This window comes from Miniopterus natalensis, chromosome 14 (genome assembly GCF_054644295.1).
Source record: "Miniopterus natalensis isolate mMinNat1 chromosome 14, mMinNat1.hap1, whole genome shotgun sequence".
Taxonomy (NCBI): Eukaryota; Metazoa; Chordata; class Mammalia; order Chiroptera; family Miniopteridae; genus Miniopterus; species Miniopterus natalensis.
The window spans coordinates 4,650,884-4,668,551 of record NC_142094.1 but is presented as its reverse complement, the minus strand read 5'-3'; the positions used below and the strand labels follow the sequence as shown (position 1 = coordinate 4,668,551).

At 51.4% G+C, this 17,668-nt stretch overlaps 1 long non-coding RNA gene and 1 other non-coding gene across 2 annotated transcripts in view; one reads left to right on the top strand and one right to left on the bottom strand.

Annotated features, from left to right (window-relative positions):
* LOC107545377 (uncharacterized) overlaps window positions 1-15,589 on the top strand; it is a 29,694-nt gene extending 14,105 nt beyond the window's left edge. Inside the window, exons 2-3 of the long non-coding RNA XR_015715623.1 lie at window positions 14,787-14,887; window positions 15,355-15,589. This is a non-coding gene — a long non-coding RNA (uncharacterized LOC107545377). The remainder of the gene's footprint in view (window positions 1-14,786; window positions 14,888-15,354) is intronic.
* Window positions 15,590-16,853: 1,264 nt separating this feature from the next.
* Window positions 16,854-16,972, bottom strand: LOC148091479 (5S ribosomal RNA). The gene has a single exon (XR_015715659.1). It is a non-coding gene; the product is annotated as a 5S ribosomal RNA (ribosomal RNA).
* Window positions 16,973-17,668: the final 696 nt, after the last annotated feature.

The window sequence follows — 17,668 nt, the reverse complement described above, 5'->3', positions numbered from 1 at the left end:
ATGTTTTGTACAGTAAAGTTTCATGGTTATATTTGTTTGACATTTCAGTGGTCAGGGCTTTACCGGTATAGAGTTGTGGGTTAATATTTTAGTGGTTGGGTTATTAATTTTTTTAATGACAAATAAGTTTATTGATGAAATTAAGTCAATTTAAAAAAAGATTTCTAAATGTCTTTCAATTGGGTTTTGTTTTGCATTCCTTGCTTTTATTTCCCCCCCAATTTATCTTTACTGTTGAAAGTGTTACAAATGTCCTATTCCCCCCCCCATTGACCCACTCCACCCCCAGGGTTAGATTTTAAGCTTAGGGTCCTGGGTCCCTGCTCTAGAGTCCTCTTGACAGTGCAAGGGTCTGGAGTCTGTGGTTCAGCTCCTGTGTCTGGCATCTTGCATCTGGTAACTGGTATCTGGTGTCCAGCACCCACTTAAAAGATCTGGGTTCCTAATCATGGATCTGAGTTCTGACTCCAGTGTCTGTGGTGTTTAGGTTGAACTGGATCTGGCTCTTTGTCTGGTGTCTGGATTCTGGTTGGGTGAGGCTGGTTTCCTGGATTCCTGTGTGGGGTCCATGTGCAGCTACATCGCCAGGTCTGACATATGGTGTCTTGTGTCAGACAGTCTCTGGCATCTAGTGTCTGGCATTCATGGTCCAGTGTCTGGCTTTGGGTCTAGGGGTTAGCTTTTCATTTTGGGTCTGCTATGGAGATGGGGATGGGGTCTGAGTCTGGCTCTGGTATCTAGTGTCTGTTAACTGATGGTCATTGTCTTCAATTCAATGCCAGCTGAAGACCTTAAGTTGGGGTGCGGTGAAAAGGAGACTTCATTCATTGAAAATAACTCAATGGTGTTACAGCATGGCTGGGAGAATAGCATGGCTGTTGAGAAGCTCAGTGTTTTTACAGGAGAATGATGAAGCTGCATCGATGTGGAAGCAGCTCTATTGTGCTACTTCTGAATTGTGAAGCACTGTGGCTCTGAGGGGGCCCTGGGGTGAGGCTACCCTGGATGAATTCCCTTTCAGGCTACACAGCTAAGCTCTGCTCTGCTCTAGTACAGGTGTTCCGGTCTGGTCCTGTCATTTATTCTTTGTCTAGTCTTGATGTCTTTATCAGTCCATTCAGTGTGGGAGGAAGTTTTCAGGTCACTCCCTGAATTGAGGTATGAGAAGTCCCTGTGTGGAAATGGATATGAGGCCATTAAAAAAAATTTGATCCCAGTCATCCACAAGGAGCCCTTCATAGTAGGTGTCAGTTTTCTTTTCAGCCACATATCTGCTCTGCTGTGTGAGCTGCACTGGGAGTCCTGTGGTAAGGGAGAGCTGGAGGCTGGGTTTTCTATCCCGGCTCCGACAGCTATGAAGGAGAAGAGGGGAGTCTGGGGAAGAATACGGTAGACCTGAGGGCAAAATTTCCATTATTGCTTGACACCGGTACGTGAGGGCAGAGTGGGTTTTTGTGTAAGGGTCAAGGAGGAAGTTGGAGATGAATTACTTATTATCATCGAATCTTTTACTTGCTGCTTTAGGTTTTGTTATTTATAGACAATCATTGCTTTTTACTCTAATACATTTATAAATAAATTACATCTTTTTAAAAAATCCATGAAAAGAACTCTGATTTACAAGTTTCTAGACAAGTCCTATCTTTGAAATGAAATAAAAAATTTGTAAGTCTAAGAAATACCTGAATTCATAAATACACTGACAAATAATCAAAATTAACAAGAAATTGATTATGGAACTCAATAAACCATTGTTCTCAATAAGTCATTGTTCTTATGACTTTTTAAAATATTGCCAATTTTAAAATCTCTATTTTCCAAATATAAGAAAAACTAAAAGGAGACATTCTACATTATTAACAAGGGCTTATTCACCAGGTTATAAGGACTGATAACTTAATAACATTCACATCACAATAGACTCCCGGAGGGAGACAAAGAGGTCAATGACTATGACTTACAATGAGGAGATTTTTGTCTATTGAAAATACATTAATTAGAGAAAACGAGATGGCGGCGTAGGTAACAGCTGCCGCCTCCCACAGCCACATTAAAATGACAACTAAAATACAGAATCACCATCACTCAAAACCTCCTGAAATCTGGCTGAACAGAACCCCTACAACCAGGGAGCTGAAGAAGGACTGAGACCAGTTGGAGGGGAGATGCGGGCAGATCAGGACTGAATCCGAGACTCGCCGTGGGCCCACACCTGGTGCCACGGTTTAAACCCAGGAGGGACATCTTGGAGGTGGAGGTTTCCTGGAGGAGTGAGGGGTGCCAGCCCCATATCATGTCCCCCAGTCCAGGGCTCCAGAGCCAGGAAGAGAAACCCCCACAACTTCAGGCTGTAAAAACCAGCAGGGACTGTCACTGAGAGTTACAGAGGGTGTGGGAGTCCCAGGCAGCTCCTCTTAAAGTGCCTACACATGGACTCAGACATGCTCCCTTTGAGCTCCAGTGCCAGGGAGCAGCTTGAAAGGAATCTGGGACACTTAGGGAGGAACTAACCTGCCTGAAATTGGGATGAGAGCTGGAGGGGCAGGTTTTTCCCAGGCAGAAGAGCTGGCAGAGGCCATTGCTCCTTTGGCAAGCCCTCCACCCACACAGCCAGCAGGCAGGAGCCATATGTGAATGTCCAGTACCGGGCTGACACCTTTGGCCCCACCCCGTGATTCCCGGAGGCCCCATCCCTTCCCACCTGCAAGTTCATCCAAGCCATTTCCAGTGGCTATTCTATGCAAGTGACCTCTCAAGCCTTATGCTTAGGATTTTTCTAAAGTCTCGCAAACAAGCATCAATGTGCCTCATATGTCTTGATAAGGGGCCCTAGGCCTGGCACTAGTGGCAGCCTGCATTGGCTCATAGCTTGGCCTTTCCTGGACAACACCAAGCCCAGCACAAATAGCAGCCAACTACAGTTTGCTGTGTAGCTCATGCTGGGTAGCCCTGGGCAAGGCACTGTCAGAGGCTGACTTGGCAGCCCCCCAGAAAGCCTCAGAGACAGTGGTCAGACTCAACCATGCTGGATTACAACCCTACCACATCCACGAGTGACACTCAAGGGGTGCACTTGGTGAACACCAAAGCCCCCCTGAAGTAAATCCTTCTCCATAGGGGTGTCTCCAGTATAGCAGATCTTTGGCTGTAGTTGCAGCTGGTCCTCACAGCTGATTGGCCTGGGGGTCAATTCCTCCCAGTGATGCCAACAGCAACCAAGGCTCAACTACAACAGGACAGTGCACACAACCCACGCAGGGGAGCACCTAGAAGGCACAGCTCAGGTGACTGGACCCTACAGGACACCTCCTACACAAAGCCACTCCACAAGTTCCAGGAGACATAACAGCTCTACCTAATACATAGAAACAAACACCTGGAAGCAGCCAAAATGTGGAGGCAAAGAAACATGTCACAAAGGAGAGGACAGAAGAAATCTCTAGAAAAGGAACTTAATGAAATAAATCCAAGCAAGCTAACAGATACAGAGTTCAGAATTTTGTTTATAAGGATTCTCAACCATATTAGTTAGAGTATTGCGAAAACAACTGATCTATTTGAACTGAACAATATGAAATTAAGGCTATATGAACTGAAATGAAGAATAATTTATAGGGAATCAACAGTAGAGTAGAGGACGCTCAGAATCAAATCAGCAATTTGGAACAGAGAGAACAAGAAACACCCAACCAGAAGAGCAAAGAAAAAAGAATCCAGAAATATGAAGATTGTATAAGGAGCCTCTGGGGCAACTTCAAGAGGTCCAACATTTGTATTATTGGGGTGCCAGAAGAAGAGAAAAGAGAGCAAGAAATTGATAAGCTATTTGAAAAAATAATTACAGAAAACTTCCCCTACCTGGGGAAAGAAATAGACTTACAAGTCCAGGAAGCACAGAGGGTCCCAAACAAGAGGAACCCAAAGAGGCCCACACCGAGACACATAAGGAAAATGCTAAAGCTTAAAGGCAAAGAGAATCTTAAAAGCAGCAGGAGAAAAGCAGTTAGTTCCCTACAAGGGAGCTCCCATAAGATTGTCACCTGATTTCTCAACCGAAACTTTGCAGGCCAAAAGGGAGTGGCAAGAAATATTCAAAATGATGAAAAGCAAGAACCTACAACAAAGCTATCATTTAGAGCTGAAGGTCAGATAAAGAGCTTCACAGATAAGAAAAAGCTAAAGGAGTTCATCACCACCAAACCAGTATTATATGAAATGTTGAAGTGTCTTCTTTAAGAAGGTAATGAACAAAAGAATCTGACAAACAAAATAGACCAAGAGACATTGAAGCATGCAGCTGATGGTCATATCTCAGATGGAATAGGGACGGGGTTGGGAGGTGGGAAGAGATTAACTAAAGAAGTTATTTGAGTATATGCATAACTCATGAACACACAGACAATAATGGAGTGAAGGCCTGGGGGGTGGGATTGTGAGCGATGTGGAGGGGGTCAATGGGGGAAAAAGTGGGACACCTGTAATACTTTAGCAATAAAGATAAATTAAAAAGTGATAATAATAGTGGCCCAGCCTGCATGGCTCAGTGTTTGAGCACGAACATTTGATCCAGGGCACATGTCTAACTTGCAGGCTAGATCCCCAGCAGGGGGTGTACAGGAAGCAGCTGATCAATGACTCTTTCTCATCACTGACGTTTCTAGCTCTCTCTTCCTCTCTCTTCCTCTCTATGAAATCAACAAAAACATATTTAAAAAATAATAATTGGGGTACAATACACGTAACACAAAACTGACCATCTTAGTCATTTTTACATCTACAATTCACTGGTCTGAAGTATATTCACACTGCTGTGCAGCCATCAGGACCCCCACCTCCACAACTCTTTTCATCTTGCAAAATGGAAACACTAAGTCCTTGTCCCCTCTCCTAGTGTCCTCTGGAAGCTTCCCTTCCACTTTCCATGCCTGGGACTATGACGCAAACAGGATGCCATGGAAGTGGGATTATCTGTATTTGTCCTTTTGTGGTGGGGTCATTTCCCTTAGCATAGTGTCGTCAAGATGCATGCATTCGGTCCTGGAGTGTATCCGAATTCCCCTCCTTTTAGGGCTTAGTAATACTGTGGGAGCAGGTAGTTTAGGTTTGGGAGGGTAAAGGGGCTGGCAGCTCCCTCCCCACTGTCCCCTGTTTTTGGCTCCTTCCTTGGAGGCTGAGGTTTGCTCCTGCAGGGCTGCAGATTCCCAGCCCGCAGATAACCATCCAGGTCTGGGAACCAGGAACAGAGCTCCAGCTGTTCCTGGGAGATGAGGACCTTCTCCTCACTCCCCAGACAGCCCTGCAGCTTTCACTCAGCTAATTTAAATATTAGGCACATGTATAGTTTTATTTTTATTATTTTTAAAAAATACATCTTTATTGATTTCAGAGAGAGGACGAGAGAGATAGAAACATCAATGATAAGAGAGTCAGTGATTGGCTGCCTCCGGCAGGCCTCCAACTGGGGATCAAGTCCATAATCCATGCATGTGCCCTGACCGGGAATAGAACCGCAATCTCCTGGATCCTAGGCCAATGGTCAACAGCTGAGCCACACCTGGCTGGGCAGCACATGTATAGTTTTAAACAAAAGTTGAATTTCTAGCGTCAAAAGGAGTCATTTAAATATCTCTGCCCAGGCCCTTCCATGCGGCAGGAGCAGCCAGTGAAATGGACCCCAAGAGTCTCCTCCTGGCTTCTGCCTGTTCTTCCCGAGCCTCCTGGGCAGTGTCTGCGCCCTTTCTTGGTTTCCAGGGCTGGGGCAGGTTTTGTCCTCAGCTCAGTGCTCCTGCCCTCCCCCAGAGAAGGCTTGGCTGACCCTGATGACCACCTCCACCCCCACCCAGGGGGTCCCATCATTCCCCAGAAGTCCCCAAGACCCTGAGAAGTTCTGGCCTCAAACCATTAACAGACAGGCACAGATCTGTGGTCTGACCGAGCTGTTCACATGGGCGATGTGAAGCCAGGAGGGGACATTTGCAAGGCCTTCCAAAGTGTGACCTGTTCATGTATTCATCATATGTTGAGGAGTGCTTCCAACCTTAGGCCAGGTGCTAGTCACAACCCTTGGGCTCTTACAGACACTGGAAGAATGTTTAAACTAATTTTAACATGTAGACACCACCCTTGTGATATGCCAGGTGTTCCCATCGCTTTTGAAACATTAATTTTTAACACTCTCCATAACCTCAGAGAGGGTAAGGTTTTTATTATTTCTGAGTGTCAGATGTGGAAACCGAGGCACAAATAATACTGCTCTCAAACCTTGCGCTTGTAAAGTACAAATATTAGCACCTCATAACTGCTGTGGACCACACATCTGGGCACAGTTTGGCTGGGTTCCTCTGCCTCAAGGTCTCTGTGAGGCAGGAGATGGGTTTGAACTTCAGCTCAATTGGGGAGAGGCTTCTTCCCAAAGTCATTCACCTGCTGTTCATCAGGGTGCAGTTTGGACTGAGAGCCTGGGTTCCTGCCTGCTGGCCTGGGCCTTCCCTTGGTTCTCTCCTATGGGGCATCTACATAGGGCAGCTCAAACCATGGGCTCTTTCTCTCCCTGTTTCAGAGATATGACAGACAAAGACAGAGAGACAGAGAGACACATACGAAGAGAAAGTGAAATAGAGGCCAAGAAAAAGGAAGGGAACTCAAGGATGAGAGTATGAGAGAAGTGTCAGGACCTGACATCCCATCACCTGGGCTGTACTCTACGTTGTTCAGGAGCCAGTTACTGAGCCCTTAGCAGATACAAGAGAATGTTCCCACCCAGAGGCTGGAATCACTAGAAGCCACTGTGAAGGCTCCTACCACATGGACCTGCATGAGGCACTTGGTCTGGTTCTGAGCCTAAGTAGAGACCCCTGGAAGATTTTACGCCAGTGAATGACAATATTTGAATTTCCTGTCATTTCAAATCCTTAAAGATGCAGACTTGAAAATGAGGCCAAAGTGGGTAGTGACTCTCCCAAGACCAGAGGCATGTTTTGCGCAGGATTCACCTGGGGTCCCCCTTATTCTTGTACTTCTTCCACCTCTACACTTGTGCAGCAGATTCATGGGAGAGCAGCCCACAGATGTTAGGGACGTTATGTCATCCATACCTGATAGTGTCCTTGGGAAATGGTGTTTAGCGTCATTTTCATTGTGCTGGTTGGGAGGTTGATGAGGCCCTGAGAGGCACAGAGGCTTCCCCAGGACACGGATCTTGGGAGAAAAGGAGCTACGAGCTCAGCTTTCTCCTCCTAGCCGGAGCCCTGGTCCATCCCAAGGAAGCTGTGGGATGGCTGGGTTAGGTGCTGGTGTGCAGGTCTAGACATGTCATGGGCGAGGAAGATGAGTGTTCAGAAGCCCAGAGGAGCTTTCGGTGGCTCTGATTGGAGGAAAGGGTCCAGGTCCCAGAACCTTGAGGGGTGACCTCACTTCCTTGGTGACAGGCCCCCAATAGAACTTAGAACTCTGGTAACCAGCTACCCACATTCTAGAGACAACTGCCTTTCCAGATCACTTGACTGGAGGTGGTCAGGAGACTAGGATGTCTCTCTTTTGCTTCCCATGCTTCTGTGGCTCTGGGCAGAAAAAATCCTGAAGTGAGAGATGTTTCTGTTGCTGTAGAAATTGGTGCAAATGCCACCGTGGACAACCCTTGCCCTCTGGCCCGAGGCACCATCTGGTAACAGAGGGCAGCCTAAGGTAGGCCCATCCAGGCCAGACCCCAAATGGGGTCCCACCTTGGCAGCTCTATACCTCTTACCTCTCCTCCTGAGTATGTGTGTGTGCTGGGTGTAGTGAGGGAAAGCGTGGGGTGAGGGGGCTCATCCTGGGCAGTAGGTTGTTAGGTATCAGAAGCCTGGAGGGTCTGTCATGTTCATGGCCCAGGTCATGGCTTACAGGAAGGGAAGTTGAGTGCTGGGGACCAAGCTCCTTTATCCACTTGTTACTATGGAGTCCTCCAGGGTTCATCGTGTTCCTTCCCTGCCTGGAGGTCTTTGCAGATGGTCCTCTGTGCCTGATCTGGGGAGGAGCATTTGTGGTGGGCATCTCCCCCAGTGACAGTGCCCAGGGAGGCCCTTGATGCCCCTGGTCTGGGACTGGGCCCTGACTCTGTAGACCTCCAATGAAGACGTTATACAGGGGCTGACTGACGTGTTAACTTATGCCAGGAGCCTGTATAAAGGACAAGAGGACCGGGCCAGGAAAACGTTCTCCTGCCGGTCTAAGGTGAGAGGGGGCCCAGGTGACTGGGTTGAGACCAGAACCCAGACTCAAATCTGGGGCCTCAAAATTTTACAGGCCCACTCCCAAAGAAATCTTTACTTCCAACACTTCCCACCAGTTCCTGGTAGGCTAGAATTCCAGTCTTCAAGTATTTGTTGGGATCATAGAGAAAACATCTTTTGCTGTCTTTGCCTTTTAATCATTTCATTGATTAACTCCCAGCCCCATGTATCCTGTGGACCAGTCCCAGCTTGACTTTCCTTGGAGACCTTCTCCGAGCCTCACACATCATCACACTGACAAATGCTGTGTATTTAAACAAATGGGAAGGGATTAAGGTATTGGATACATTTCTCTGCCACTTGTCATCTCAGAGAGCATGGCCAACCAGTGTAGGAGGCCAGGTCAGGAGCTGGGGCCTCACTGCCCTCACATCCCATAAAGAAGGGAATTTTCCTCAGTGACCCAGCCTTTCACTGCTATTAGACCTTGATGTGATTCAGTTCTTGCTAGTTCAGCAGGGCTGCCGGGAGCACCCTCACTGTGTCCTAACACACTGTGGTAGTTTGCCAAGGCTGCCGTTCCACAGGACCACAATTGGGGTTGGAGGCCCCTGATGCCTCCTGGCTCAGTGTCCGCTCTGTCTTTGCAGAGCTCCCAGGAGAACATCATCAAGGTACTGGACCACAGGCCCCACTACACCACCTACTGGGTCAGGGTGCAGGCGCAACAGGCCCACAACCCCTTCAAGTGCTGGTCTGAGGTGAGAACTGGCCCAGATTGATCTCCACACCAAGGACCCCAAAATGACCAGGGAAAACCAAGAACCCAGATTCACATCTGGGGTCTTCCCCAGTGCCCTCCTAGAGCCTTCCCACTACAGTGTCCACAGTCCCATGACAAAGGAGCCCAGACCTCCAGTCCTCCCTCCAGCTACATGGAAGAGAAAAAAATCACTTCTCACATACTTGTAGGAATATTAGAAAAAAGAATATGTTTCACTTCACAGTAGACCATGAGCGCATTTGCACGATGCTGTTTTCTTTTTTTAAAAAAATATATCTTTACTGATTTCAGAGAGAGGAAGGGAGAGAGAGAGAGATAGAAACATCAATAATGAGAGAGCCATTGATCGGCTGCCTCCTGCACACCCTCACCTCGGGATGGAGCCTGCAATCTCAGCATGTGACCTGACTGGGAGTTGAACCATGATCTCCTGTATCCTAGGTTGATGCTCAACCACTGAGCCATTCTGGCTGGGCTGTTTTTCTTCTTTTAACTACCCACCCCAGGTATCCTGTGGAGCAGTCAGCTCCACTGTCCTTGCAGACCTGGTGCAGTAACAGAGGTCACTTGTCACAGTGATGCAGCTTTTCAGTGCTGTGGACATTGCCCTAATGCAGTTCAGAGGCCATGTCAGCAGTGCTGCTGGGAACACTTAAGTGTGTCCCAGTGGACAGTATAAGGTGCTTGGGCTGCCGTAACACAGGACCACACTGGGTGGAGTGAACAGCAGACATTCATTTTCTCACAACTCCAGGGGCTGGAAGTTAGAGCTAAGGGCTATTTCTCCTGAGGGGTCTGTCCTTGGCTTATAGATGGCCATCTTCTCTCTCTGTGTCACATGGACTCCCCTCTGTGCTTCCATGAGTCCTCCTCTCCTTTTCAAAGGACTATGGTCATATTTGACTAAGGCCCACACCACTGAACTCATTTAACCTTGATTACCTTTTTAAAGACTAAAACTTAAATGCAGTCCCATTCTGAAGTTCCATGGATTCCAAAATCATAGAATTTGGGGGACACAATTCAGACCACAATGTATAGTATCCTCCTCTGGAGATAGTCGCCCCCCTGCTGATGGAAGGACAGGCACATGTAAAACTTGCACAGCTGCAGGCAGATTCCAAATCCAAAGGGCTGTAGCAGTGATGCTGCCAACAGCAGTTTCTGATGATGGCCGCTGCCTTGCTCCCAGCCTGGCCCTTGGGTTTCTCACTCACTGAAATATTTACCTATACGATAACAATTCTCCAAGGCCATTGCAGTGTTCCTTCTTTGACAGTTGCCTCACTGGTACTTTGACTCACCTGTCAGCTTTGCATAGGTCACATGAATTTGTTCCTTCTTGGGTCATCTGCTCAGATTCCTCATGATCACCTTTCTCCAGTCTGGAGTCTCCAGGCATTTGCCCCTTTGCAGAATCTGGAGCCTCCATACTGGGGCCCTTTTACACTAAAGGGTCTCAAGATGCCCTTTAGTGTAAAAGGAACAAACATAAGTGTCTTCTTTGAGGTCAATGGTTTTCATAGGCCATGTCTACAGTGTACGCTGTCCCCAAACTGGGGAAGGACAAGATACCTAGACACTTTCCATCTATGTCAGGAGCAGATAAGTCTCAGGTAGCTGAGAGGGAATGTCATACAGGACAGTTATCACTTCTTAGCTGCATGACCTTGAGGAGACAATTGACATCCGCAAGCCTCTGTGTTCTCATCTCTATAATGGGAATGTTTCTTGAGGACTCATGGGGACAATGCTCTTCATAAGGACTATTAATACAAGGAGGTCTGATATTCCTCAGCCAAAAAAAAGAAAACATGCCTAGAAGCTAACAATTGTATGAACATCACTCCCGCCCCCCCCCCCCACCCCCAGCAAACTTAAGTAGTATTTTGAAAACCTAGAACCTCGTTCAACCTGGGCATTGCTGTCCCTCCTCTTGCACCTGCCCTTAAGGGGCTGGGACTTCCTGGGTGAGTTCCAGACCTCAATCCTACTGGGATTCACAGTGGTGCATTTGACTGGATGTCCCTCCTTGTCCCACCCAGTATGTGGCTGAGTTAACTTTTAACCTACATGAGGCCTTCAGGCCCAGCCAGGTGTGGCTCAGCGGTTGAGCGTCGACCTGGGATCCAGGCGATCGGGGTTCGATTCCCAGTCAGGGCACATGCCTGGGTTGCGGGCTTAATCAATGACTCTCTCATCATTGATGTTTCTATCTCTCTCTCTCTCCCTCCCCTTTCCTCTCTCTGAAATCAATAAAGATATATTTAAAAAAAAAAAAAATGAGGCCTTCAGGATGCAGACCCTCCAAGAAGGCACCCTGGAGAAGGTGGCGTCATCCACAGTACCAGGTTTCCAAGATGGAATCCCCCCCACATCTGCAGGTTCATGTTCATGTACCCAGACCTCTCTAGAGCCCAATGGTTCCTGGGTGAGCTGTTTACTAGGTGAGCGCATGCTCCCTCTTCTGCACACTAGTGAGTCTGCCCACAGTTAGCTGTGTGTCTTGAAAATGTCACCATACTGTCTGAGCCGCAGTTTGCTCCACTGAAAAGTGGGGTGATAGAGGAGAAACTTCATAAGGTTCTTGTAGGACTACTTTGGGGACAAGCCATAGCCAGTCTTACCTGCTGCCTGGCTCAGCAGAAAGGGCTGCTGGGAGTGCTGCGGTTGTTTGTGGTAATTATTTTTCTCTGTCCTGTGAAAGTCCCCTGACTCTCCCATCAGCAGCCTGATGGAAAACAGCCTGCCAAGCAGTTTGAGATTTCACCTAGCTGGCCTCTGTTCTGGTCCTTGGTGTAGGCAGATTAGGGATCTCTGGGGAGAGATGACAAGGGGCCCCGGGCCCACTCAGATATCTGGGATGGTTCTGGTTGGAGTTAATTTGCAGGACAATGTATATTAGGCTCTTACTACCAGCAGGCACTTTTGGAGACACTTAGCCTAACTCAGTGAATGAAACAGACACAATCCCTGAGTATCAATTCAAGTCAGCGAGTCAGACAATCACATTGCCCATCATTCACAGGTCCTGTCCACCATCCATCAGATCTGATGTAATCAGGGTGTTCACTGCATGTGGAGATAAAGGGCCATATAATGACCAGGGTGACACACCACAGGACCAAGTCATAAAGTGAGTGGTCTGCGGGTCCAGAAGGAGGCCTCCTGTGACTACAGGCTGGAGGCTTAGGGTGAATGGGCCCTGACAGAGCCCTAATTTTACACATTTGCTGATTCCCAGGGGAGGGCTGAGGTCTTGAGGCTTCTACTCCAGGAGGACAGGGGTCAAAGAGAAAAGTGGATGGGTCGCAATCCCCCTAGCACCAGAGGCAAGGCTGGAATGAATTGTCCCCTAGAATCCTATCCCCACCACAGACCCATCCAGCTCTGCCTGCTCCTCTTCACATGCATCTCTCCTGATGGCCATGGCCAGGCTCAGAACAAAACTGTGATGTGCAGGCTGCTCACATGTCTGTCTCAGTCCTCAGCCAGATGTCCAGGTACACAGAGGGCTGGGCTGGGCTGTGTACAGGACCTTCAGCCCAGCTGTCAGTGGGAGGAAGACTCACAGACTCTGTGTTAAACCTGCTGGATCACCATTCCTGCTATTCTCATGACAGCCACACAGGGGTCGAAGGTGGCATGGGGCTGGTGTCTGGATGGGCAGGAACAGCCATAGAGGCTCAGTCCCAAACAAGGGTTCCATGGGAGGGCAGTGTGGAAGGAAAGACCAGGAATCTGACTCTGCTGCCTACCTGACTCTGCAAGGCCATTTCTTCTGTGATGGGAACTTGGCTGGATCGGGTTCAGCCAACCCCTACATTTCCCCTGGGTCATACTGAACCAGGCTTTTGTGTGGGTGAAACACCCTGCCCTACACCTGGTGCACCTCCTCCAAAGTCTTTGGGTAGAGCTGGAGCATCTTGAGCCCACTGGGGCAGAGCTCGAAGGTGAGGGGACTGCAGTTTGGGAAGATGATCTGGGGGTTGTGGAGTCCAGGTTTTATGGGCTGGAGGACCCTCAAAGTCAGTGGAATCTTTCCTGGCTCTTGGAAGGCACGGGACAGTGAGGCATGTGGGTGAACCAGTCTTTCTAACCTGCTCCAGAACCACCTCCAGAGCTTCAGAGCACTCCAGAGCCAGAGAAAAGGCCTGCTGCAGGGCTAGAGCCTGATCCAGCTGTGCTCACACTGCAGCCAGAGTCACCCACATCAACCCTTCCTGATCTGGAGCAAGCACCAACCTCACTTTCAGCCCCAGGGCCAGCTCTTGGGCTGGAGCCATCTTGACCACGAGCTTTGATATAATTCTAAGAATAAAGCCAGTGCCATCCCCAGCATCCGACTACCCCTGGGCTGTGACCACTAAGCACCAGTTAAGGGAGGAGAAGGATAATATCCTGACTGTCCCTCCAGGACTGGTGGCAGAGCCACTGACAGCTATGGATGCAGCTATGGGGGAGCTCTCCGGGTGAGGTGGGAGAGGCCTTCCCTCTGTCCTTAGCTGCCCGGACTGCCTTTCCCTTCTCTGTACTCCTATGATCTGGATCCAAATTCCAGCTCTCCCACTTGGCACCCATGGGTCCTGGACAATTTTCTCAACCCCCAAGCCTTCTCTGTCCACCTGCGGACATGAGATGGACACTCACAAGATCTGCACAGAGTGGCTGTGCAGATTAGATGAGGGCAGTCACACAGAAAGCTGGTTGGGGCCTGGATGGTATAGAGCTCATTGTGGTCAGCCATGCACATGGGTCCCCCATCTCTGTGCCCATGAGGCTCGGTGGCTTCAGCACTTATTAGGCACCTGATGTGTACTTAACTACAAAGGAGAACGAACAGTTCATGGTTGTTGCTGCCACAGAAGAATGTGCACTGAATAGGGATTTGGGCCATAGGGGTGATCAGATCCTGCAAGATGCCCCTTGGTGAGCAGACATGAGTCACATCCTGGAGTTTGGACTGAGGAAAGGCTGGAGGCAGGTCTTGGGCCCTTGGTCATCCAGTGCTGGGTACCCTCGGTGGACAGAGAATGAATCCCCACCAGTTTTGGGCCCTTGGTCATCCAGTGCTGGGTACCCTCGGTGGACAGAGAATGAATCCCAGGTACTCCAAGGCTCAGGCCACATCCCCAGGTTCTTGAGTTTCAGTCTTGACCAGTGACTCCTGCTGGAGGTTGGGGACCTTGAGCTGGGGTATTGCCGGGCTGGGTGACACTTCCCTTTCTCCCAAGGACTGTTCCCAGAGGTGCTTCTTTACCAATACCTGGGCTCTATCTGGTCCCAGTGAGAAAATCCTGGCAATGAGCAGCTGGAACCAAATGTCCGTGCCACCATCATACAGTTCAATCGTGTGGCCATCTGTGTTATGACTATCTGCCTTGAGCACCCAAGCATGATGGCCCAGGACAGGGCCAAAGTGGTGGAGCACTGGGTTAAGGTGGCCAAGGTATGTGATAGGAGGCCCAGTGGAGTCTCTATGTGGAATCTTGGAAAAGGCCTCTACTGCTTTGTCAACCCTCAGGACTGAGGCCTGAGCCCCAACACAGTCTCTAGGTCCTCTCTGCCAGGGGCATGCTGACCTTGACTCTCAGGTCTCAGTGATGGGGTTCACTTCCTACTTAGCTCTTTCCTTGGCTTGTGCTAAGACTTGCTCTCTGTGAGTTTTGGTCTTTGGGTCTTAAACATGCCCACCCTGAGCATCTGCCTCACCCAGGAGGGGGTATCTATTGAGGGGGACTGAAGCTAGAGCTCCAGCTCACCACCTCACAGCCCATCTCTCCCCTTCCCAGGAGTGCAGAACCCTGGAGAACTTCTCCCTACATGCCATCTTGTCGGGTCTGGAGAGCATGAATGTCCATCGCCTAAAGAAGACATGGAGAGAAGTTTCCAGGTGTGTGGGCCTCTTCCATCAGAGGATTGGGTGTCTTCCATATGTCTCCCAATGTCCCCTTACCTCCTGGGAGGCAGCCAACCCTGGGGACAGGGACTGGGTTGGTGCGTGGAGTGTCTAAGCCTCCCTGGGACCTCAGGCCACCAACTGTGTTTCAGGAGTCTGTTTCCTTAAATGTCAGAGACTGCATTGAGAAAAGGTGCAGATTTGCAAGTGTTTCCAGCACCAGAACCCTATGCCCAGCTGAAACAAGAACTGGTCAAAACTGCTCAATAGCAATGGGAATGGGGGCCCAGTTGACCAACATGAGAGCCCTGCCCCAGTCCCACAGAGACCTTCCTGCTCAGAGGAACCCATGAAGACCCTCACCCCGGGACTTTGAAACTTTAGATTGTCAAAAGGAATTTGCCCTTAATGCCCCTCACCTATCATTCCTAAACATGTCTCTCCTCTGTCCCTCCCCTCAGGAGGAGCACAGTCAATGAAAAAACTGTGTAAGGAAGACAACCCAGCAATCTGGAAGAAGCTCATGAAGGTAGAGCTAGGTGGAGATCTGGAAAGAGAAGAGGGTGTGAGGGAAGCAGGGACTGTGCAGGATGTGGCTTTGGTAGTTTGTCCCTTAAAGATTCTCTGAAAATTTTCAACCTCTCTCTCCTGATTAAGAGGAAGAGTTTCTGTTTGGTCCATGAGCAGGCAGGGGGCAGTTTCAGAGGAAGGAGGCCCAGTCACAATACACAGTGGTGGTGGCTGGGCTGCTGCAGAATGGGGTGCAGGGCTGGCAGATTGAGCACGTCTCTGGATTTCATGCGGATCCATCCGCTGGCACTTAGCTTCTTCTAGGCTGTGGGGTGAATGGGGTGGGTGGGTACCTTTCCTCCCCAAACCAGCCCAGCCTGTCCTCAGGAAGCCAGGGCCCTGCTGCTCCTTCGGTCTTCATCACACATCCAAGGAGAGTGACCCTGCCTGCCCCAGGGATGGGCCCTGCTGGGGATTTCCCCTAGCCAAGTGAACAAAGGGCTGTTTGGCCATGCGTCCCAACTGCTGGACCAGAGACAGAGGTGTGCATTCTGTGCTTCCCACTGCCCCATGTAGCACTCACTGCCAGTCTGTCATAGTCAGGATTCTCACCCAGTGCTCAGTGGGCACTAACATGGGCCAGGATGCTTCTGAAAAGTGTATTGGGAGCTGACGCATTGTTAGTGAGGGGGCAGCTGGAGCACTAGGCTCATTTCCCCTCATTGACACACCCTCTTGGGTGGGTCAGATGCTCAGGATGGGCACATTGAGCACAGACCTCAGATGTTTCATGTCGACCAGGTGGCAAAGTGTTCCCTCACCGCAAGCCGCAGGGGGCGCGGCGTTGCCTGGGCCCCCTGCCGGGTGCCTCCGCGGTGGGCGGCGCGCGGGATCACGCCGTTCCCCGCCTTTCGGGGCACCGGGTCCCCCAAGGGGGACTCTGCGGTCTTCCCCGGCATAGCGCCGTCCCACGGGGCGCCACGCCGTCTCGGCGTGCCCTGTGGATCCCGGGAGGCGCCCTTCAGTGATGGTGGGGCCGGGGCTCCCATCCGGGAGCCGGGTTCCCAGAGGATGCCACCGGACGATGCCACGCCCGCCCCGCCCCTCCCAGACACCTTCTCCAGGCGCACCAAACGCGCCCGGGCCGCCTGCTCCTGGGACAGCCCACGGGGGTCTCTGCCAAGGGCGGGAGACGGCTGGGGCTGGGAGGCTTGGGGCCGGCGGCGTCGGGGGGAGCGGAGCGGTCGCGTTGCGCTCGGCGGGCGGCGGGTCCCGGGGCCCCGCCCCGGGGGCCGTGGAAGCATCTGGCGGGCAGGACAGGCCGGGGCGGCCTGAGCGCGCAGCGGGCCCCGGGCGCGGGCGCGCTGGGGCTCGGCGGGCCGCCCGGCACGGGGCGGCCGAGAAAGGAAAGAGAGCAAGGAAGGAAAAGGAGAGAGAGGGCCAAAGAAAAAGCCTACGGCACCCGGTATTCCCAGGCAGTCTCCCATCCAAGTACTAACCAGGCCCGACCCTGCTTAGCTTCCGAGATCAGACGAGATCGGGCGCGTTCAGGGTGGTATGGCCGTAGACGCTGGAGGCGGCCTCCCGGCGCCCCAAGAGCCCGCGCCTGCTCCCCTCCGCGGCCCCCGGGTCCCCGCACGCCCCGGCTGCGCCCGCGCCGCCTGCCGCGCGCCTCCCCGGGCCCCCGGAGACCGCTGCGGTGCGGGGCCCTGCCGGGGCGGCGCGCGCTTCCCTTCCCGAGCCCAGGGACGGTGCGGGGGGGGGGGAACGACAGCGCTTTTGCGGGAGGGACGCCCTGGGGGGCGCCCAAGGGGGTGCCCTCCCCACCCGCTCCGGACGCGGCCCCCTTGCGGGTGGCGGAGGGCGGGGACCGCCCCCGGCCTCCCGGGCCCCCCGCAAGCCGCCTCGGGATGGGGGGTGGGGGGAGCACGGCGTTGCCTGGGCCCCCTGCCGGGTGCCTCCCCTGTGGGCGGCTTGCGGGATCGCGCAGTTCCCCGCCTTTCGGGGCACCGGGTCCCCCAAGGGGGATTCTGCGGTCTTCCGGGCATAGGGACCGATTGCTGAATGCAGCCGCTCCGTGGCTGGGATGCAGGTGTCTGGGAGTGCTGTGACTCGCGTGTCCTCATCTACGTCCATCAGCAGTGTGACCGGGTTCAGCCCCCGTGGCATTTTTCACACTGGACACACATATGTCCCTCACACTTGCTCGGGGAATGTCTAATTCAGCTCCACAATGATTGCCTGTGCCCAGGGTGCCGGCGCCCG